Source organism: Pleurodeles waltl, chromosome 6, assembly GCF_031143425.1.
Source record: "Pleurodeles waltl isolate 20211129_DDA chromosome 6, aPleWal1.hap1.20221129, whole genome shotgun sequence".
NCBI lineage: Eukaryota > Metazoa > Chordata > Amphibia > Caudata > Salamandridae > Pleurodeles > Pleurodeles waltl.
In genome coordinates, this window is record NC_090445.1 from 1,611,020,326 (window position 1) to 1,611,044,420 (window position 24,095).

The following is a 24,095-nucleotide window of genomic DNA, read 5'->3' on the forward strand; positions in this document are numbered from 1 at the left end:
TTACTAATAATTAATTATTTCAAAACCCACACAAACCTTTTTAGCAACATTAGGCTTATGAAAGACCTGGGCAAAACCTATACCTTTATAACTTACACAATGCATTTTGCATGACGACAGGTAATACCTTACTGTGCTATATTAGGATTATAACTTGTTAACTGCAAGTAACAAAAGGATTTCTATGACAAAAGCAGTAACCCACTAAGCTTTCCACATAAAATACAGTTCTGTGATCTGCATGGTTCATGCTCTTTTCTGCAGCCATAAGAACTTCTGTGCTACTTTGATGAGCCAAACTGCCAGTAGACAAAACGAGATCTCTCTCCAGCAGGCACGTTAATCACTAGAATTCTGTTGAACTGCTGGACATAAAAGGAACTCTGCTGCGGGTACTTACGTTCAAACCCATTAAATATTTCTAAACACAGCACTTCCCGAGCTTGGTGCCCTGTGCTGCATCACCGGTTGCACAGCACTAAAGTGAGCCCTGCATTAGATACTCCATTATCTTTTTGGTTCTAACTCTGATCCTGTGCCAGAGCAGGGGACACCCCAAGATGATGGTTATTGAAGTAACTTCGTCCCCCCTTACTATACTGATGGTGCCTTATTCATTGATTTACAGAATACCAGTGGGTTTGACACCTCACCTGAGACTCACTAATTGGGCCTCCAGTGGAATAGGGTGCTTGGTTTGCAGTGGTAGTCCAGTGCACAGCTAAGCCACTAGAATAATAGCTACCAACCACTGAGACCAAACGTCCTAACAGAGAGCTTAAAGGCTGGGCTAGCTACTTTTGAGCTTTGCTTCCTCTTAATGATGCCCTCACAGATACTTTGATGATTACATCGTCAAAGTCCTGTTCTTGACCATCTGTGAATAAAGTTGGTGGCCAAACTTCATAAACTGATGCCTGGTGAACTAGATTTTCTGATGGATTCTGCTACCTGAAGATTACTCACCTGTTGAATACTCATTGGTGTCAAACTGGATCCAGGAACTTCAAAGCTTTATGATGCTGGTAGGGGACACTGGCTTCATATTGGTACTGGAAGTAATGATCAGTGATGTCACACCATATAGCACCTACTCATGTGCAACAGTGTCAGTTCTCTCGTAGGGGATTTCCATGTATAGTCATAAGCACGGAATAGTTCCACGCGCCTGCGGGGACCCCGGAGCACTGTTGTGTAGTATATTCTTAAGTGCAATCATCTGCTCCTTGACAAAAAAGGTCTGTGAAAAACACTTAAGAATAACCGTGTGCAGCCTATGTGAACAGCTACACAGGCCAAATTGTTAGAAGAAAAAACAGTTGTAGTGTAAATTTCACGTTTAAAACTCTATTTATTCTATAAATACATAAATAAATACATTCTCATATTTTATTTACACCTCTCATGAGAATAAAACAATGTAGGGCAGTGTAGCCCATAGGCTGCCATTATACAGAATGAAAATAGAGCTGTGCCTTTAAGAAAGTAAAGTCTTCCTGTTTCCCATCATGCACAGCAAAAGGCAGTTGCCTCAGTTCTTTTTTCCGGCTCCTTTCTGACAGGACCCTGAAGCATTGAGCTCTTTCTCACAAAATCCTTTTGTGACAGAAATTCATTTAAAATCTTTTGAATTTCATTTTCACTCGACGTTTTTAACATTGAGTGATAATTTTCTGCTTTTTTCTGTTAGATTCTGACAGAATTTTGAGGTTTTTCTACTTCAGAAATGCCTTCACTGTTTGACAAATGTCCTTCTTGTGGCAGAAAAAAGGCCAAAACAGATCCACATCGGGTCTGCATAATTTGCCTTCCATCCAGCCACAAACCGGAGTCGTGTGACATCTGCAAAACCTTCTCCAGAAGGACCCTTCATGACAGGGAGAAGATCCGACTCCAGGCGAAAGAGGACAGGAGGAAAAGTGGTCATTCTACCACAGAGCGAGGAGAAGGTCAGTCTTCTACCAGGGCTCACACTGGTTCCTCTATAACTCCGACCAGACCGGCTCAAAAACGGCACAGGTCTCCGACGACGTCGAGGGCGTCGACGTCGAGGCAAGGAACGGCGCCAACATGCTCGCCGTCGAGGAGTGGTTCGCCGGCGAGAAAGAGACATCGCTCGCCGTCGACGACGATTTCGCCGTCGAGACGGCGTGGACTTTCGCCGTCGAGATCTGGGTCACCGTCTACACGGCGAGGACGTTCCACGTCGAGGAGATCTGAATCCGGTTCGCCGTCGAAACGGCGAGATCGATCAACGTCGAGGGGTGCTCGACGTCGTAGACGTTCACCGTCATCACGGCGACGTCGAGGGTCGTCGTCGAGAGATTCTCAACGGCGAGAAGAATCGACGGCGAAGGGCACTCGCCGTCACCGTACTTCGACGTCGAGGAGTGTGTCGACATCGAGACAATCAAAAAGACCTAGGAGGGTTTATACAACCTCAGAATCCTCGGCTTCACTCATCCTCCTTCCAGCGTCTCCACAACTCTCTCCTCGACAATCACCATTGCCACAGACGCCGGTAACACCTACGGCGCCTCTTCCGGCTCCGCCTTCAGAGTCTGTTTTGAGGACTCCAACGCGGTCTGTAAGACGTTCGGGACATTCCTCTAGACGCTCTTCTTCCTCTCGGCACCGTCATGACCCACAGAGATCTCAGCATTCACATCACAGGCGTTCTTCTTCGTCTACACGGGACTACTCTCCAACCCTATCGGACTCACCGTCCCCGAGAGTGTCCCCCATAGATGATGTGAATACGTTCCAGGAGGTCTTAGTACGAGGGGCAACCAAGCTGAACATCCCGCTGGCGGTACCTGCCCCATCGACGTCAGTGATCTTCGAGACCTTGCATCACAGGACATCTTCCAGACCTTTGCTTCCACTGGTTCCAGGTCTCCTTGAACCAGCAATGGATATTTTCCTTGCACCGGCCGCAACAAAGTCTGCTCCTTCCAGACTTATTAAAAAATATCGTCCACCAGAACAAGATCCTCTATTCTTGAGGTCGGACCCAGTTCCTGATTCGGTGGTCATAGTAGCGGCAAAGAAACTGCATTCAACCTCACCATCTTCTTCTTCACCTCCAGATAAAGAGAGCAGAAAGATAGATGCTGCAGGACGAAAAGTATGCTCTACTGCAGCCGTCACGATGAAGGCAGCCAGCGCTACTGCGTTATTAGGGCGGTACGATCGTGCCCTCTGGGACTCTTTAATGCAGTTTGCGGAACATCTTCCTAAGGATAAAAGGGAAGATTTCCTGGAGGTCGTGGGTGAGGGAGCCATGGTGTCTAACCAAATTATAAGTGCTGCAGCTGACTCTTCGGTGCTATCCGCACACAATTATGCACACGGGATAGCGCTCAGAAGGCATGCATGGTTGAGACTTACATCACTCAAACCTGAAGCGCAGCAGAGAATACAAAACCTGCCTTTCTCGGGCTCCACCTTGTTCGGTTCTCATGCCGATGACGAGATGGCTAGAATGAAAGCTGAACTAGATACCTTGAAAGCGGTAGGCATGGAAAGACCGAAAGAACAAAGAAAGGTTTTCCGGCCATATCAACGACGACTTTTCACCCACCGGCATCAGTCGCCACACTGGATGTCTTCGCGCCCCCAGCAGCAGCAACAACAGCAGTATCAAAGGGGTTTCTCTACTCAGCGAAGGTCGACAAGGGGTCGTTCAACACCTCAAACTCAGACAACTCGACAGGCTCCCACGTCTAAGCCCTGAATCTTTGCTTCCCCCTCCTCCGTTATCCACTCCGGTAGGGGGAAGTATCTCAAATCATTTGGACGAGTGGCTACGCATCACAACAGACGCCTGGGTATTGAATATTGTGAGACATGGTTACGCTCTCAGATTCACCAGTTCTCCACCATCTGTTCCACCCAAAACAGCCAACCGCCATCTCGAAGCTCTACAGTTAGAGGTCAATATCCTATTGCAAAAAAGAGCCATAGAACCCGTTCCCATCAGCCAACAAGGGAAGGGGATTTATTCAAGATATTTCCTTGTACCGAAAAAAAGACAAACAAGAGTTTCGTCCCATCTTAGATCTGAGGACAGCAAACAAATGGATTCGCAAAGAAAAATTCAGGATGTTAGCCTTACACCAAATTTATCCACATCTACGTCAGGGCGACTGGCTATGTGCGATAGATCTTTGCGACGCTTACTTTCATATCCCAGTAACCAAGAAACATCGAAAATTCCTAAGGTTCACCGTCGGAAAACGCCATTACCAATTTGCAGTTCTACCTTTCGGCCTAAAATCAGCGCCGAGAACTTTTTCCAAATGCATGGCGGTAGTAGCCGCCCACCTGAGGAAACAGCGAATATTCGTCTACCCCTATCTAGACGATTGGCTCATAAAGGCCTCCAGTTGTCTCGAGACACAGCAACATTTCGAATGGACTCTACAACTGCTCCAAAAACTTGGTCTTCAAGTCAATCTCCTGAAATCTACAGCAACACCTGTTCAGAGGTTGCATTACTTAGGGGCCATTGTAGATACCAGGCTAGGAAAGGTGTTTCCTTCGGAGGAACGACGGTTATCGATTCTCCAGAAGTGCAAACAACTGCAGGAAAGACCTCAAGCCACTGCAAGAATAATAGCTTCTCTACTGGGCTCGATGGCGTCTTGTATCCATCTGGTTCCCAATGCTCGCCTCCATATGAGACCATTGCAGGAAAACCTGGAGGATCAGTGGTGTCAACTGAGGGACGATTGGGAGAACAAAGTCCTTCTTTCTCCTCACACCCTACAATCCCTCAAGTGGTGGTGTTTACCCAGCAATCTCTTGGTGGGGATTCCGTTCCAACAACGGCCCCCATCTCAAACCATTGTAACAGATGCGTCACTGATCGGATGGGGGGCGCACATGGAACATCTTCGAGTCCAAGGCGAGTGGTCACAGAGAGAGAGTCTCTATCATATCAACCTGCTGGAACTTCGCGCAGTCCACCTTGCGCTCAAAGCCTTCCTTCCCTCTCTGAGAACGGAAACTCTCCTTCTCCAGACAGACAACGTGGCCACTATGTACTACGTGAACAAACAAGGAGGCACCAGGTCCAGAATTTTATCCAGAGAGGCTCAGACAATCTGGCATTGGCTTCTAGCCAGGAACCTGTCACTAGTGGCAACTCACCTGCCCGGCATCCAGAATGTTCAAGCGGATGCCCTCAGTCGGGTAATGGACGAGAACCACGAATGGGTACTACACGACGACGTCGTTCATTCCATTTTCGCACTCTGGGGTACCCCCTCTACAGACCTATTCGCAACCCCAGAAAACAAAAAATGCCAAAACTTCGCCTCCAGATATTACCATCCAGGGACACTGGGGAATGCCCTGTGGATAAGCTGGTCAGGAGCATTTCTTTACGCCTTTCCACCGCTTCCCCTGATTCCGGCGGTCCTCCAGAAGCTGTCCAATGTTCAAACCAAAATGATCCTAATTGCTCCGGAGTGGCCACGCCAGTGGTGGTTCCCAGACCTTCTTCACCGGTCACTCAAACCACACATCAGGCTACCATATCGTCCGGACCTTCTCACGAAGTTCAGAGGGCAGATATCTCATCCCAACCCCTCATCGTTGAGTTTGGCAGCATGGCTCCTGAGCTAGTGCAATATGGACACTTGAACCTACCTCAGGACTGTATGGAAATTCTGAAGGAAGCAAAGCGCCCTTCCACACGATCAGCCTATGCAAGCAAGTGGAAGAGATTCTGCATTTGGTGTTTACACAACAACATTGACCCGGTTTCCTGTCGGGAACAATCTATCCTGCCATACTTGTTAAGTTTGGCAAAATCGGGCTTACAACTGTCGTCAATAAAAGTTCACTTGGCGGCGATAACGGCATACAGAAAGAGTCCTTCACAAACTTCCTTTTTTCGGATTCCGATTATTAAGGATTTCCTAGAAGGTTTAAAGAAGGTTTTTCCTCCCATTAGAAAGCCTTCTCCTCCATGGGAACTGAACGTTGTCTTATCACGTCTGATGCTGTCGCCATTCGAGCCGATACATAAGGCATCGCTGCAGCATCTCACATGGAAAGCTGTTTTTCTGGTGGCAATCACTTCAGCGCGTAGGGTCAGCGAAATCCAGGCCCTTTGCGCTCAGGAACCCTACACGGTTTTTCATTCTGCGAAAGTGGTAATGAGAACTCATCCAAAATTTTTACCTAAGGTAGTGTAGGAAGTTGGCTCTGTATGTGCTATTTCAAAGTAAGGAATAGCATGCACAGAGTCCAAGGGTTCCCCTTAGAGGTAAAATAGTGGTAAAAAGAGATAATACTAATGCTCTATTTTGTGGTAGTGTGGTCGAGCAGTAGGCTTATCCAAGGAGTAGTGTTAAGCATTTGTTGTACATACACATAGACAATAAATGAGGTACACACACTCAGAGACAAATCCAGCCAATAGGTTTTGTTATAGAAAAATATCTTTTCTTAGTTTATTTTAAGAACCACAGGTTCCAATTCTACATGTAATATCTCATTTGAAAGGTATTGCAGGTAAGTACTTTAGGAACTTTAAATCATAAAAATTGCATGTATACTTTACAAGTTATTGACAAATAGCTGTTTTAAAAGTGGACACAGTGCAATTTTCACAGTTCCTGGGGGAGGTAAGTTTTTGTTAGTTTTACCAGGTAAGTAAGACACTTACAGGGTTCAGTTCTTGGTCCAAGGTAGCCCACCGTTGGAGGTTCAGAGCAACCCCAAAGTCACCACACCAGCAGCTCAGGGCCGGTCAGGTGCAGAGTTCAAAGTGGTGCCCAAAACACATAGGCTAGAATGGAGAGAAGGGGGTGCCCCGGTTCCGGTCTGCTTGCAGGTAAGTACCCGCGTCTTCGGAGGGCAGACCAGGGGGGTTTTGTAGGGCACCGGGGGGGACACAAGCCCACACAGAAATTTCACCCTCAGCGGCGCGGGGGCGGCCGGGTGCAGTGTAGAAACAAGCGTCGGGTTCGCAATGTTAGTCTATGAGAGATCTCGGGATCTCTTCAGCGCTGCAGGCAGGCAAGGGGGGAGTTCCTCGGGGAAACCTCCACTTGGGCAAGGGAGAGGGACTCCTGGGGGTCACTTCTCCAGTGAAAGTCCGGTCCTTCAGGTCCTGGGGGCTGCGGGTGCAGGGTCTCTCCCAGGCGTCGGGACTTAGGATTCAAAGAGTCGCGGTCAGGGGAAGCCTCGGGATTCCCTCTGCAGGCGGCGCTGTGGGGGCTCAGGGGGGACAGGTTTTGGTACTCACAGTATCAGAGTAGTCCTGGGGTCCCTCCTGAGGTGTTGGATCTGCAAGATGGAGGATTTCTAAAAGTCAGAGTCACCTCAGCTCAGGACACCTTAGGGGCTGTCCTGACTGGCCAGTGACTCCTCCTTGTTGCTTTCTTTGTTCCCTCCAGCCTTGCCGCCAAAAGTGGGGGCCGTGGCCGGAGGGGGCGGGCAACTCCACTAAGCTGGAGTGCCCTGCTGGGCTGTGACAAAGGGGTGAGCCTTTGAGGCTCACCGCCAGGTGTCACAGCTCCTGCCTGGGGGAGGTGTTAGCATCTCCACCCAGTGCAGGCTTTGTTACTGGCCTCAGAGTGACAAAGGCACTCTCCCCATGGGGCCAGCAACATGTCTCTAGTGTGGCAGGCTGCTGGAACTAGTCAGCCTACACAGACAGTCGGTTAAGTTTCAGGGGGCACCTCTAAGGTGCCCTCTGTGGTGTATTTTACAATAAAATGTACACTGGCATCAGTGTGCATTTATTGTGCTGAGAAGTTTGATACCAAACTTCCCAGTTTTCAGTGTAGCCATTATGGTGCTGTGGAGTTCTTGTTTGACAGACTCCCAGACCATATACTCTTATGGCTACCCTGCACTTACAATGTCTAAGGTTTTGTTTAGACACTGTAGGGGTACCATGCTCATGCACTGGTACCCTCACCTATGGTATAGTGCACCCTGCCTTAGGGCTGTAAGGCCTGCTAGAGGGGTGTCTTACCTATACTGCATAGGCAGTGAGAGGCTGGCATGGCACCCTGAGGGGAGTGCCATGTCGACTTACTCGTTTTGTCCTCACTAGCACACACAAGCTGGCAAGCAGTGTGTCTGTGCTGAGTGAGAGGTCTCCAGGGTGGCATAAGACATGCTGCAGCCCTTAGAGACCTTCCTTGGCATCAGGGCCCTTGGTACTAGAAGTACCAGTTACAAGGGACTTATCTGGATGCCAGGGTCTGCCAATTGTGGACACAAAAGTACAGGTTAGGGAAAGAACACTGGTGCTGGGGCCTGGTTAGCAGGCCTCAGCACACTTTCAATTGTAAACATAGCATCAGCAAAGGCAAAAAGTCAGGGGGCAACCATGCCAAGGAGGCATTTCCTTACACAACCCCCCCCCAAACGAAAGAGGATGAGACTAACCTTTCCCAAGAGAGTCTTCATTTTCTAAGTGGAAGAACCTGGAAAGGCCATCTGCATTGGCATGGGCAGTCCCAGGTCTGTGTTCCACTATAAAGTCCATTCCCTGTAGGGAGATGGACCACCTCAACAGTTTAGGATTTTCACCTTTCATTTGCATCAGCCATTTGAGAGGTCTGTGGTCAGTTTGAACTAGGAAGTGAGTCCCAAAGAGGTATGGTCTCAGCTTCTTCAGGGACCAAACCACAGCAAAGGCCTCCCTCTCAATGGCACTCCAACGCTGCTCCCTGGGGAGTAACCTCCTGCTAATGAAAGCAACAGGCTGGTCAAGGCCATCATCATTTGTTTGGGACAAAACTGCCCCTATCCCATGTTCAGAGGCATCAGTCTGCACAATGAACTGCTTAGAATAATCTGGAGCTTTTAGAACTGGGGCTGAGCACATTGCTTGTTTCAGGGTGTCAAAGGCCTGTTGGCATTCCACAGTCCAGTTCACTTTCTTGGGCATTTTCTTGGAGGTGAGTTCAGTGAGGGCTGTCACAATGGATCCATATCCCTTCACAAACCTCCTGTAATACCCAGTCAAGCCAAGGAATGCCCTGACTTGAGTCTGGGTTTTTGGAGCTACCCAGTCCAGAATAGTCTGGATCTTGGGTTGGAGTGGCTGAACTTGGCCTCCACCTACAAGGTGGCCCAAGTAAACCACAGTTCCCTGCCCTATCTGGCATTTGGATGCCTTGATAGAGAGGCCTGCAGATTGCAGAGCCTTCAAAACCTTCTTCAGGTGGACCAGGTGATCCTGCCAGGTGGAGCTAAAGACAGCAATATCATCAAGATAAGCTGTGCTAAAGGACTCCAAGCCAGCAAGGACTTGATTCACCAACCTTTGGAAGGTGGCAGGGGCATTCTTTAAACCAAAGGGCATAACAGTAAACTGATAATGCCCATCAGGTGTGGAGAATGCTGTTTTCTCTTTTGCTCCAGGTGCCATTTTTATTTGCCAGTACCCTGCTGTCAAGTCAAAGGTACTTAAGAATTTGGCAGCACCTAATTTATCTATGAGCTCATCAGCTCTTGGAATTGGATGAGCATCTGTCTTGGTGACAGAATTGAGCCCTCTGTAGTCCACACAAAACCTCATCTCTTTCTTTCCATCTTTGGTGTGAGGTTTGGGGACTAAGACCACTGGGCTAGCCCAGGGGCTGTCAGAGCGCTCAATTACTCCCAATTCTAGCATCTTGTGGACTTCCACCTTGATGCTTTCCTTAACATGGTCAGACTGTCTAAAGATTTTGTTCTTGACAGGCATGCTGTCTCCTGTGTCCACATCATGGGTACACAGGTGTGTCTGACCAGGGGTTAAGGAGAAGAGTTCAGGAAACTGTTGTAGGACTCTCCTACAATCAGCTTGCTGTTGGCCAGAGAGGGTGTCTGAGTAGATCACTCCATCTACTGTGCCATCTTTTGGGTCTGATGACAGAAGATCAGGGAGAGGTTCACTCTCTGCCTCCTGATCCTCATCTGTTACCATCAATAGATTCACATCAGCCCTGTCATGGAAGAGCTTAAGGCGGTTCACATGGATCACCCTCTTGGGGCTCCTGCTTGTGCCCAGGTCCACCAGGTAGGTGACCTGACTCTTCCTTTCTAGCACTGGGTAAGGGCCACTCCATTTGTCCTGAAGTGCCCTGGGAGCCACAGGCTCCAGAACCCAGACTTTCTGCCCTGGTTGGAACTCAACCAGTGCAGCCTTTTGGTCATACCAAAACTTCTGGAGCTGTTGGCTGGCCTCAAGGTTTTTGGTGGCCTTTTCCATGTACTCTGCCATTCTAGAGCGAAGGCCAAGTACATAGTCCACTATGTCTTGTTTAGGCTCATGAAGAGGTCTCTCCCAGCCTTCTTTAACAAGAGCAAGTGGTCCCCTTACAGGATGACCAAACAGAAGTTCAAAGGGTGAGAATCCTACTCCCTTCTGTGGCACCTCTCTGTAAGCGAAAAGCAGACATGGCAAGAGGACATCCCATCTCCTTTTGAGTTTTTCTGGGAGCCCCATGATCATGCCTTTTAATGTCTTGTTGAATCTCTCAACCAAGCCATTAGTTTGTGGATGGTATGGTGTAGTGAATTTGTAAGTCACTCCACACTCATTCCACATGTGTTTCAGGTATGCTGACATGAAGTTGGTACCTCTGTCAGACACCACCTCCTTAGGGAAACCCACTCTGGTAAAGATACCAATGAGGGCCTTGGCTACTGCAGGGGCAGTAGTCGACCTAAGGGGAATAGCTTCAGGATACCTGGTAGCATGATCCACTACTACCAGGATATACATATTTCCTGAGGCTGTGGGAGGTTCCAGTGGACCAACTATGTCCACACCCACTCTTTCAAAGGGGACCCCCACCACTGGAAGTGGAATGAGGGGGGCCTTTGGGTGCCCACCTGTCTTACCACTGGCTTGACAGGTGGGGCAGGAGAGGCAAAACTCCTTAACCATGTTGGACATATTGGGCCAGTAGAAGTGGTTGACTAGCCTCTCCCACGTCTTGGTTTGTCCCAAATGTCCAGCAAGGGGAATGTCATGGGCCAATGTTAGGATGAACTCTCTGAACAGCTGAGGCACTACCACTCTCCTAGTGGCACCAGGTTTGGGGTCTCTGGCCTCAGTGTACAGGAGTCCATCTTCCCAATAGACCCTATGTGTTCCATTTTTCTTGCCCTTGGACTCTTCAGCAGCTTGCTGCCTAAGGCCTTCAAGAGAGGGACAGGTTTCTTGTCCCTTACACAGCTCCTCCCTTGAGGGTCCCCCTGGGCCTAAGAGCTCAACCTGATAAGGTTCAAGCTCCAAAGGCTCAGTTCCCTCAGAGGGCAGAACTTCTTCCTGAGAAGAGAGGTTCCCTTTCTTTTGCTGTGTTGCAGTTGGTTTCCCAACTGACTTTCCTTTCCTCTTGGTAGGCTGGGCCATTCTTCCAGACTCCAGCTCTACTTGTTCACCCTGTGCCTTGCACTGTGCTCTTGTTTTCACACACACCAGTTCAGGGATACCCAGCATTGCTGCATGGGTTTTTAGTTCTACCTCAGCCCATGCTGAGGACTCCAGGTCATTTCCAAGCAGACAGTCCACTGGGATATTTGAGGAGACCACCACCTGTTTCAGGCCATTGACCCCTCCCCATTCTAAAGTAACCATTGCCATGGGATGTACTTTTCTCTGATTGTCAGCGTTGGTGACTGTGTAAGTTTTTCCAGTCAGGTATTGGCCAGGGGAAAACAGTTTCTCTGTCACCATGGTGACACTGGCACCTGTATCCCTCAGGCCCTCTATTCTAGTCCCATTAATTAAGAGTTGCTGTCTGTATTTTTGCATGTTAGGCGGCCAGACAGCTAGTGTGGCTAAATCCACCCCACCCTCAGAAACTAGAGTAGCTTCAGTGTGGACCCTGATTTGCTCTGGGCACACTGTTGATCCCACTTGGAGACTAGCCATACCAGTGTTACCTGGATGGGAGTTTGGAGTGGAACCTTTCTTGGGACAGGCCTTGTCTCCAGTTTGGTGTCCATGCTGTTTACAGCTATGACACCAGGCCTTTTTGGGATCAAAGTTTTTACCCTTGTACCCATTGTTTTGTGAAGAGGCTCTGGGCCCACCCTCCTGTGCAGGTTTTTGGGGGCCTGTAGAAGACTCTTTACTATTTTTAGTTTTGGTTGTCTCATCACCCTTCCCCTGGGGAGTCTTTGTGACCCCTTTCTTTTGGTCACCCCCTGTTGAAGTCTTGGACACCCTTGTCTTGACCCAATGGTCCGCCTTCTTTCCCAATTCTTGGGGAGAAATTGGTCCTAGGTCTACCAGATGCTGATGCAGTTTATCATTGAAACAATTACTCAATAGGGGTTCTTTCACAAATAAATTGTACAGCCCATCATAATTACTTACACCACTGCCTTGAATCCAACCATATAGTGTTTTCACTGAGTAGTCTACAAAGTCAACCCAGGTCTGGCTCGAGGATTTTTGAGCCCCCCTGAATCTAATCCTATACTCCTCAGTGGAGAATCCAAAGCCCTCAATCAGGGTACCCTTCATGAGGTCATAAGATTCTGCATCTTGTCCAGAGAGTGTTAGGAGTCTATCCCTACACTTTCCTGTGAACATTTCCCAAAGGAGAGCACCCCAGTGAGATCTGTTCACTTTTCTGGTTACACAAGCCCTCTCAAAAGCTGTGAACCATTTGGTGATGTCATCACCATCTTCATATTTAGTTACAATCCCTTTAGGGATTTTCAACATGTCAGGAGAATCTCTGACCCTATTTATGTTGCTGCCACCATTGATGGGTCCTAGGCCCATCTCTTGTCTTTCCCTCTCTATGGCTAGGATCTGTCTTTCCAAAGCCAATCTTTTGGCCATCCTGGCTAACTGGATGTCCTCTTCACTGGGGTTATCCTCAGTGATTTCAGAGGTGTTGGTCTCTCCTGTGAGGGAACCAGCATCTCTGACTATTATTTTTGGAGTCAGGGTTTGAGGGACCCTGTTCTCCCTAGATAGGACTGGTAGGGGGGAATTTTCCTCCAAGTCACTATCCTCTTCCTCTGAGTTGCCACCCTCAGAGGGGTTGGCCCTTTCAAACTCTGCCAAAAGCTCCTGGAGCTGTATTTTGGTAGGTTTGGGGCCCATTGTTATTTTCTTTATTTTACAGAGTGACCTTAGCTCCCTCATCTTAAGATGGAGGTAAGGTGTGGTGTCGAGTTCCACCACAGTCACATCTGTGCTAGACATTTTGCTTCTAAAAGTTGGAATACTTTTTAAGAATCTACAACTGGTTCTAGAATCTAATTCAAACTTTTACAAACTTTTAAACTCTAAAAGAAATGCTAAACAGGATCTAACACAAGGCCCTAGCAGGTCTTTTAAGAATTTAGAAAACTTTTCAAATTGCAAAAATCAATTTCTAATGACAATTTTGGAATTTGTCGTGTGATCAGGTATTGGCTGAGTAGTCCAGCAAATGCAAAGTCTTGTACCCCACCGCTGATCCACCAATGTAGGAAGTTGGCTCTGTATGTGCTATTTCAAAGTAAGGAATAGCATGCACAGAGTCCAAGGGTTCCCCTTAGAGGTAAAATAGTGGTAAAAAGAGATAATACTAATGCTCTATTTTGTGGTAGTGTGGTCGAGCAGTAGGCTTATCCAAGGAGTAGTGTTAAGCATTTGTTGTACATACACATAGACAATAAATGAGGTACACACACTCAGAGACAAATCCAGCCAATAGGTTTTGTTATAGAAAAATATCTTTTCTTAGTTTATTTTAAGAACCACAGGTTCCAATTCTACATGTAATATCTCATTTGAAAGGTATTGCAGGTAAGTACTTTAGGAACTTTAAATCATAAAAATTGCATGTATACTTTACAAGTTATTGACAAATAGCTGTTTTAAAAGTGGACACAGTGCAATTTTCACAGTTCCTGGGGGAGGTAAGTTTTTGTTAGTTTTACCAGGTAAGTAAGACACTTACAGGGTTCAGTTCTTGGTCCAAGGTAGCCCACCGTTGGAGGTTCAGAGCAACCCCAAAGTCACCACACCAGCAGCTCAGGGCCGGTCAGGTGCAGAGTTCAAAGTGGTGCCCAAAACACATAGGCTAGAATGGAGAGAAGGGGGTGCCCCGGTTCCGGTCTGCTTGCAGGTAAGTACCCGCGTCTTCGGAGGGCAGACCAGGGGGGTTTTGTAGGGCACCGGGGGGGACACAAGCCCACACAGAAATTTCACCCTCAGCGGCGCGGGGGCGGCCGGGTGCAGTGTAGAAACAAGCGTCGGGTTCGCAATGTTAGTCTATGAGAGATCTCGGGATCTCTTCAGTGCTGCAGGCAGGCAAGGGGGGGGTTCCTCGGGGAAACCTCCACTTGGGCAAGGGAGAGGGACTCCTGGGGGTCACTTCTCCAGTGAAAGTCCGGTCCTTCAGGTCCTGGGGGCTGCGGGTGCAGGGTCTCTCCCAGGCGTCGGGACTTAGGATTCAAAGAGTCGCGGTCAGGGGAAGCCTCGGGATTCCCTCTGCAGGCGGCGCTGTGGGGGCTCAGGGGGGACAGGTTTTGGTACTCACAGTATCAGAGTAGTCCTGGGGTCCCTCCTGAGGTGTTGGATCTCCACCAGCCGAGTCGGGGTCGCCGGGTGCAGTGTTGCAAGTCTCACGCTTCTTGTGGGGAGCTTGCAGGGTTCTTTCAAGGCTGCTGGAAACAAAGTTGCAGCCTTTCTTGGAGCAGGTCCGCTGTCCTCGGGAGTTTCTTGTCTTTTCGAAGCAGGGGCAGTCCTCAGAGGATGTCGAGGTCGCTGGTCCCTTTGGAAGGCGTCGCTGGAGCAGGATCTTTGGAAGGCAGGAGACAGGCCGGTGAGTTTCTGGAGCCAAGGCAGTTGTCGTCTTCTGGTCTTCCTCTGCAGGGGTTTTCAGCTAGGCAGTCCTTCTTCTTGTAGTTGCAGGAATCTAATTTTCTAGGGTTCAGGGTAGTCCTTAAATACTAAATTTAAGGGCGTGTTTAGGTCTGGGGGGTTAGTAGCCAATGGCTACTAGCCCTGAGGGTGGGTACACCCTCTTTGTGCCTCCTCCCAAGGGGAGGGGGTCACAATCCTAACCCTATTGGGGGAATCCTCCATCTGCAAGATGGAGGATTTCTAAAAGTCAGAGTCACCTCAGCTCAGGACACCTTAGGGGCTGTCCTGACTTGCCAGTGACTCCTCCTTGTTGCTTTCTTTGTTCCCTCCAGCCTTGCCGCCAAAAGTGGGGGCCGTGGCCGGAGGGGGCGGGCAACTCCACTAAGCTGGAGTGCCCTGCTGGGCTGTGACAAAGGGGTGAGCCTTTGAGGCTCACCGCCAGGTGTCACAGCTCCTGCCTGGGGGAGGTGTTAGCATCTCCACCCAGTGCAGGCTTTGTTACTGGCCTCAGAGTGACAAAGGCACTCTCCCCATGGGGCCAGCAACATGTCTCTAGTGTGGCAGGCTGCTGGAACTAGTCAGCCTACACAGACAGTCGGTTAAGTTTCAGGGGGCACCTCTAAGGTGCCCTCTGTGGTGTATTTTACAATAAAATGTACACTGGCATCAGTGTGCATTTATTGTGCTGAGAAGTTTGATACCAAACTTCCCAGTTTTCAGTGTAGCCATTATGGTGCTGTGGAGTTCGTGTTTGACAGACTCCCAGACCATATACTCTTATGGCTACCCTGCACTTACAATGTCTAAGGTTTTGTTTAGACACTGTAGGGGTACCATGCTCATGCACTGGTACCCTCACCTATGGTATAGTGCACCCTGCCTTAGGGCTGTAAGGCCTGCTAGAGGGGTGTCTTACCTATACTGCATAGGCAGTGAGAGGCTGGCATGGCACCCTGAGGGGAGTGCCATGTCGACTTACTCGTTTTGTCCTCACTAGCACACACAAGCTGGCAAGCAGTGTGTCTGTGCTGAGTGAGAGGTCTCCAGGGTGGCATAAGACATGCTGCAGCCCTTAGAGACCTTCCTTGGCATCAGGGCCCTTGGTACTAGAAGTACCAGTTACAAGGGACTTATCTGGATGCCAGGGTCTGCCAATTGTGTACACAAAAGTACAGGTTAGGGAAAGAACACTGGTGCTGGGGCCTGGTTAGCAGGCCTCAGCACACTTTCAATTGTAAACATAGCATCAGCAAAGGCAAAAAGTCAGGGGGCAACCATGCCAAGGAGGCATTTCCTTACAGGTAGTCTCCGACTTCCATGTGAACCAAACAATTTCATTACCGACTTTCTTTCAGAATCCAGCTACCCCTGCTGAGAGAACTCTGCACTCTCTGGATGTAAAGAGAGTCTTGAAATTTTACCTGGACAGGACAAAAAGCTTTCGAAAATCACAACAGCTTTTTATTAACTATGGCCCAATCAGAACAGGTTTGGGCACATCTAAACAATCGTTATCCAGGTGGATTGTTTCATGTATAATGTTATGTTATCAGTTAGCAAACAAATCCCTTGGTGGTAGGCCAAAAGCCCACTCTACCAGAGGGAAAGCAGCTACTGTAGCCTTGATGAGAAATGTCCCTTTGGCAGAAATATGCAAGGCTGCCACTTGGAGGTCGGTCCATACCTTTACTAAGCATTACTGCCTTGATACAGACGCTAGGGCAGATGCTCAGGTTGGGCAGGCTTTGCTCAAGAATTTGTTTGCATGATTCATGTTTTTCTCAGTATTCTTAGATCTACTCCACCGCGGTTATGGGGATGGGCTTGCTACTCTATTCAGTGCTTATGACTATACATGGAAATCCCCTACGAGAGAAGGAATGGTTTCTTACCTGTAACTCCAGTTCTCTCGTAGGGGTATTTCCATGATAGTCATAAGCAACCCTCCCTCCTCCCCGGTGGAGTTGACATAGAACATGAATATTATGGAGGTTGGTACTCCAACAAATGTTTTGTTTTTTCTTCATGTCAGGTTAATAGCCTCCAAAAAAGAACTGAGGCAACTGCCTTTTGCTGTGCATGATGGGAAACAGGAAGACTTTACTTTCTTAAAGGCACAGCTCTATTTTCATTCTGTATAATGGCAGCCTATGGGCTACACTGCCCTACATTGTTTTATTCTCATGAGAGGTGTAAATAAAATATGAGAATGTATTTATTTATGTATTTATAGAATAAATAGAGTTTTAAACGTGAAATTTACACTACAACTGTTTTTTCTTCTAACAATTTGGCCTGTGTAGCTGTTCACATAGGCTGCACATGGTTATTCTTAAGTGTTTTTCACAGACCTTTTTTGTCAAGGAGCTGATGATTGCACTTAAGAATATACTACACAACAGTGCTCCGGGGTCCCCGCAGGCGCGCGGAACTATTCCGTGCTTATGACTATCATGGAAATACCCCTACGAGAGAACTGGAGTTACAGGTAAGAAACCATTCCTTCCCTTTTTCCATGCCTACAAAGGGGATTTGTTGCTTGCTCAGTCTGAGAATCTTCACTTGTTATCCTCACAGAAAGCTAAAACTAAAGTGCAGTGTTAGGGATGTTTTCCAAATGTGTTCAGGCATTACGCCTTGTGGGGACTGGGATGGACAGATGTCCATCATGGACACACACCCCCCACACAGTCTTTATCTGGTGCTTGGGGCTGGGCCATGACTCCAAATCCTGTAAGTCATGGTTCAGAATAAAACCTAAGGCAATAAAGGGACTGGAGGGAAAACTATTCAAGCCATATGCCCACAACAAAAAAGAGGCTGGTGCAGCTCCCTGGCCTGCTTGTGGCCACCTACCTCTCATTTCTTTTGCAAAAGAAAAAGCACAAGAAACAAAACACTTGTTAAAAGGTAAGTCACTTAGGCAGCCTCCGACTCTCACAGGAGCCTTATCCTTAGAGCTGGAGTGAGTCATTGTGAAGCCATCAGAACTGGCCCCGCCAGCAGGCTCCTACCAGCGCTGCCTCTTGAGCCAGAAATCAAGCTTGTACCCCATCCACCCCAGTCCTCCCACCCCCTACTGGGTAGCCCCTGGCCCCCTTTAGTGCGCTACCCAGACTTTCCAACTGCAGGTTCTGATCAAGCAGCATTGCTCAGCGTAATGTTGAGCAAAGTTCCTAGGACTGCAGCCCCCTCTGGCTCACTTTCGGGCCCCTTGGCCATATGGCATGCCTAAGTTCATGCTCTTTGTGCCAGCTCTGGCAGTGTTTGGAGTCACACCTTTGCGCCTGCCAACGGTCAAGACCCATACTTTATGCGGGCTCAGAGATACATGGCACCACCTCCCCCATCAGTACCATGGCTGGCTCCACCCAAGGCTGCCAGTGCCACCTCCACAACCATCCTCGACTCCGTTGGTGCCAAATTTAACACCACTGGTGCTTGCTACTTCAGGGTCCCCCTCGGTCCAACTCTGTGGCACAACATAAATGAAGAAGAGAAGCCCAAACAATCTGGAAGAAGAGGCGTATTGCAACATCACAAAAATCTGTTGTTAAAGTCTCCGTAAGTGGCCAAGGTATGCCCAAACATAAGTCCCTTGCTCAATGTGCCACTGGATTCAAGCTAGCTGGCTGATGAGGGGTGATACTCTGAAACCGGTCCAAGGATGATTTTTTCTGGTCCAGAGAGGACATGGCCTGGCAGTTTGGGCTGGACTGTTCCCATGGGGAGCAAGGTCAAGACTGATTTGCGTAGTGCGGGTCCATACTAGGGTGGCATGGTGAGCAAAAGAAAAATGGATTTAACCCAGATCTGTGACTGGGGGTGAATGTTTGAAAAGTTTCAGTACTCCGTTTATCATAAAGAGCCATTGCCGGTACTGGCAGCATGGGAGAAACCATTGTCTGCTCCGGCAGTAAATACACTGGTGGGAAGTGCAATCGAAGGGTTCGCATAGGACACTCCCTTTCTGTCCCCTCACCCATACCAAGAGAGCCTGGTCATACAGGTTTTTTTCTTGTGCTTCAGGACAGGTGTCTGGGACTTTTCTGACAACACCATCGGACAGCAAATCTAAACACCTAGAAGCTTGGGGCAAGAAAGTTTTTGCTGCAAGAAGTATGGTGGTAAAATCTTTGAACACCACTTGCCTCTTGGTGAGATAATCTCATGCACTATTGGACATGGTCCAACTGGTTGTTCCTCTTCTCCCAGGCGACTTCAAGACTGATTTTTCTTGCGTCATTAAGGATTGACAGGATGCCTCCTATCACATCATTAAGTCATGCCTGGACACCACTGACTTGGTGGCTTGGAGCCCCCTGTAGAGGTTTAATGTCATGCTTAGTTTCATATATAAGGATTTTCAACACGCTGTGAGCCACTCCCATGGACCTTTTTTCTTATGATACTCCTTTGTTTGGAGATACAGCTGGTTCAGACTTAAAGAAATTTAAGGCAAGTAAAGCTAAAGCTTGGTCTGGAGGCTTCCAACACAAACAGCCTAAGAATGACTGCAGACAATTTTGCTGCTGATAGGCTTCTCAAAAGGTTTCAGCTTCCGCCAGCGGCAGTGCAATTAGAGTAGCCTGAAAATCCTTTGGCCACTCAGTAAAGGGGCAGAGCCAGGGGTAAAGACTTATGACCCCATCTTTTCAGTCAAAAAGCCCAAATCTCTCCTCGAGGCCTTCCAACATCTGCTGTTTATGTGGTCAGTTCTGGACTCTACTCTTCTCCGTGCCTTCCCTCCTCGTCAGAGGATCCAACACTTCCAGGACATGATACCTTCATGCCTGAAAGGCATGCAAGTTCCAGTACTCACAGCTTTATGTCTGCTAGACCTCCTGGCTTTCTATATCCTTTTGGTCACGGACGCATGTTGGCTTATGAGGGATCTGCAGGGGCTCTTCTGCAGGCAGTGGTTCCAGCACGGGGAGATCTGTTGGACAAGATTGTGGCCCTCTGGGACACTATGACGGATGTGACCTGGTGGCAAAAAAGGTGCATGTTCTCCAAGGGGTGTCCTTCTGACCCCCAGGGCTTTGGCCACAGTGGTAATGGATGCCTCTACACTAGGGTCTAGAACCCATTTGTAGGATCTTAAAGATCGGAGGTCTCTCTAGGAATGTGTGCTTCATATCAACCTGCTAGAGCTGTGGGCAAATTTGATGGTGCTCAAGACCTTCCTCCCATCCCAGTCACCTGGCTGAGTCTCTGAATGTCAGAGCCATCAGCCTGAACTTACGTTATGTTGTTGACCCTCTGCCAGAGTTAGTCCTTGCCATCTTTGCTCTATGCAGCATTCCTCAGATAGACTTGTTTACCTCTTCAGAAAATGCTCAGTGCTGGCAGTTCTGCACCCTTCAGTACCTGCTGAGGGGAGCCTAGGAGGATGCATGTCAAGTGCGGTGTAGCTTCTAACTGTACTACACATTATCCCCCTACCCTTGATTCCTGAAGGTCTGAGAAAGATATGGGCCCCAAGTCTCCGCAGCTACTGAACCGCTTCTTCCTTACGGAATATCTCACTGACACATTAATGGGCACCTGGGCCAAACTCGTTCTTGCCTGCTAGTAAATAGCCAAATGGCCAGATGCCACAGGCTAGCCTGAGGAGACCCTGCCTTCCTGACCCAGCATCCTACACTAGAAAGCTTGGTTGTCAAGGCCTCTCTGAGCAAGCTCAATGCCTGTTTCTTTCTTACGATGACTCCTGACAGAGAATGCGAACGCATGGAAGCATTTTAAAAGCAAGTGTTTTCTGCCAATCTGGCCCTTCTCTCAGTCAATGCTAGCTGCCTCCAAAGTATATATTCACATGGATTGTGAAATATGGTCAGCTAGATTTTACGGACAGTCATGGGAGAGTTTTGCACCAGTTTACGTAGATCAACATCCAGGATGGGCCTTGATGCAGCAAAGTATGTAATCTATTCTGCACTAGAAACTACTGATTGCTTAGGCAAGGCAGTCTGTACCAAAGTGGTACTTCAGTACCTCATGTGGATGAGAATGAGATCCACAGCTTCTGGAGTGAGGTAAAAGCATCTTACATGGATGTGTTATTTGATTGTGCACGTCTCTTCTGAGATAAGGCAGATTTTGCATCGGAGTGCTTCATGGAAAGCAGACCTACAGCTTGCTGAATAAGGATTTATTTGCCCATGCTGCAGTATCCCCATCAATTTCATCCCTTTTGAGGCTTCGGAATGGATTCAGAGCAAAGACGAAAGCCCTCCAATCCAGCAACAAACCCTTCCTCTTCATTCCCCCAGTCCCTTTGAGGTCTGGGATCTACCTGACAGTATCCGAGTGGGGAGGGGCAGCTTACTGCCTAGTCCCCCGCCATCCCCACCATCCACCAGCTTCATCTTCCAAATCACTTTAGTTTGCCCTTAGTGGTACACAGCCACCATGCAGGAGGCAGAATAAGCTATTACCTCTAGGGGTAGCAGAGCATCGTGTCCGACCAGTGGGTGCTCCAAATATTTCAACAGGGCTATGCCCTACCATTCCTGTGAGACCTGCAGCATATCCCACCACTTTAGAGCAGCTTTTGGAGGACCATTTGTCCATTCTGTGAATGGAAATCTAAGGTATTTTGGAACAAGCAGCCATAGAGAGGGGTTTCAGCGTTGGAAATAGAAACTGATATTTATTCCTAGTATTTCCTCGTGCCGAAGGACAGAGGCCTTCTTCTTATTTTAGATCTTTACCCACTAAATCTTTTCCTGAAAAAGGACAAATTCTAAATGCTCACATTGGCCCAAGTTCTATCTACCCTAGATCCAGGAGACTAGATGGTACAGCGTGCTGGGGTGGTGCTTATATGCATTACCTAGTGGTGCATGGGAGCACTGCCAACAAAACTTCTGGATCCCATCTGGCGGCTAGATAATATTCTGAAAGTGAAGAATCTGCTTTTAGATAGTGTTTCTACCACAAACATAGTTACCAAAGGTAAGGAATTTGGTTGCCACTGCTTTGCTCTGCTCCATCATTAAGAATTTGTGCTGCATGCTGCTCTTATACTAGGTGTCAGTATTGTGCTTTGCTCTAGAGTTGAGGGGTTAGTAGCTTATTCTACACCAATTTAAATTGTCTGTACCATCCTCTGCACCAAACTGATGGATCCTAACATACTCTGCACCAGCATCAAATGTCAGTTCAATGTTTTGCAGCAGCATCATGGTTCAGTGTTATGTCCAGTCACATCCTTCATTTTCTGGTATCAGGAGTCAATGTTGTATATTTCACAATATTCTTGCAGTCAAAACTTTTCAAACAAATGTCACCAGAATACATGGGTCAAACACTGCCAAAGTCCTCTTAAAGAGTCTATTCTTTATTTTGCACAACCATGAATAATCTACAGTGACTTTTGTTACTTTGCGGTATGCTTACTACAGTCATTGCACCACTTTGAAAATTGCTGCAGTATTATACATAATTATAGCTCTAGTTAGTTTTCATGGTTTGGTGATACTGTTGAAGAGGGACTTTTAAAGACCTTCCAAAGGAAGGGGATGAGTGACACCTATCTGTAGTTGGAAGGGAGTCTGTGTCGGGATGAATTGTTTAATTATGTTACAATAGCTAATCTCCATGGAGGATGTGAGAATGAGAGCTGATCGTTTGGAAGAAGGTTTTTTTGAGGAAATGGGGTGTATTATATGGTGTGGTAGTGCAACCTTACTGTGTAATACACCTACCAACCCCTCTAGGTCCCCTGGGTTCGTCTCTCAAACCCTCAGCTTAGTCCTTGGTAGCTATGGCACTAAGCAGCAAGGCTTACCCAGAGGAACAACTGTTAAGCATTTAAACAGCACCAAAATAATTAAAGAAGTAATCAACATAATGCTCAAGAAATCTAACACCAATTTATAAAAATAGATTGTATTTGTATAAGAATTTAGGCACTAGAATGAAAAAGATCCACCAAAGGGTTCGAGACATATAGATTTTATAAGCAATAATAAATCAGTGCAATTTCACTCAACCTTTGCAATGTCAATCAACTGGACAATTAAAAACTTTTTCAAAGAAAAGTTAGGCCATGTCAATGAGTTCAGTTAGAAGTACTTTTGGGCAACCAACTCTGGCAGGGAGCTAGTCAGGGGGACCAGCAAGGTCCTCAAGAACAGTAACCTTTACAGGAGAAGCAGTCCTTCAACAGTTCCAGGACCTTTATCCACATTGCAATGGGTTCTTATGGAGTGGTTATGATGCAAGGGAGGATGGATGCTGAAGATGTTCTAAGGATGCTGTGGATGCAACGCAGTTGATGGGAGTCTTCCTGCAGGGATTCCTTGGTCCACGAAGAGGGTGAGGAGGTTCTGGGTGCAGGGTTAACATCCCACAAAGTCCTTTATGGTCTAGCTGAAGTCCTGTCACCACTGGCCTACCATTCACCTGTCATTCACATGCTGTTGTGCTCAAAGGCCAATCCTTTATGAGTCAATAACTCACCTTCCGAGGAACCCAGCAACTCTCCAACTGCAGCAGGTGCAGTCCTCAACTGTGCAGCCTCTTTGCTTGTCCCTCTATGAAGCAGGGCAGTCCTTCTTCCAGTCCATCACGACATAAGGTCTGTATGCCAGGGGTGCCCCTCTTATGCTTGGAAAATGCCCTCAGGAAAGGGTGCAGTTTTTAACCAATGGGCTACCAAATTCCCTCCCACCTGATGACTACTTCCTGTGGATAGTGGCATCTTGTTATCCCAGTATGCAAAATTCTACCCACTTCCAAGATGGCGAGACCTGTCTCTTGTTGTACAGACCTCCCTAGCCCACCCCTGTTGTGTTGCTACCTCAGGGCTACACGCTCTCAGGGAAACTGGTTTGGCAACTGGTTTCCCCTCTCTGTTCCCCATGCCAGCCTGTCTACTTCAACAATGGGGCAGCCCTCCCCCCTGGCGTCCCACATCTGCTCTTCAAAGGGGAATCACCTTTGACTCCTACTTTTTAGGGCTAACTCCTAAATAGCTTCCTGCAGGAAGGAGGTGACACATCTCTGGCTTGCAATCCCTCTTTGTTCTCTTTCCTGAGATGCGTTAGCATGTCTCTCGAGGAGGGCACAAAGCTGTCTTGTGGAGCACGCTCCATGTGTGCTCGGGAAGGCATGGGAGTTTTAAAAGCAACAAAGTGGCTGCTTTGCTAAAGAAGCACACTGCAACAAGTTATATTAATTTCAACTTGATATACAAGTGAAGCTTAATATATTGAGTTGTTTGATACCTTGGAGTGCCCACTTTGAT

At 47.9% G+C, this 24,095-nt stretch overlaps 1 protein-coding gene across 2 annotated transcripts in view; it reads left to right on the forward strand.

Moving 5' to 3' along the window:
* LOC138301234 (collagen alpha-1(II) chain-like) overlaps window positions 1-24,095 on the forward strand; it is a 1,268,735-nt gene that overhangs the window by 1,028,171 nt on the left and 216,469 nt on the right. The gene's annotated exons all lie outside the window — the stretch shown is intronic.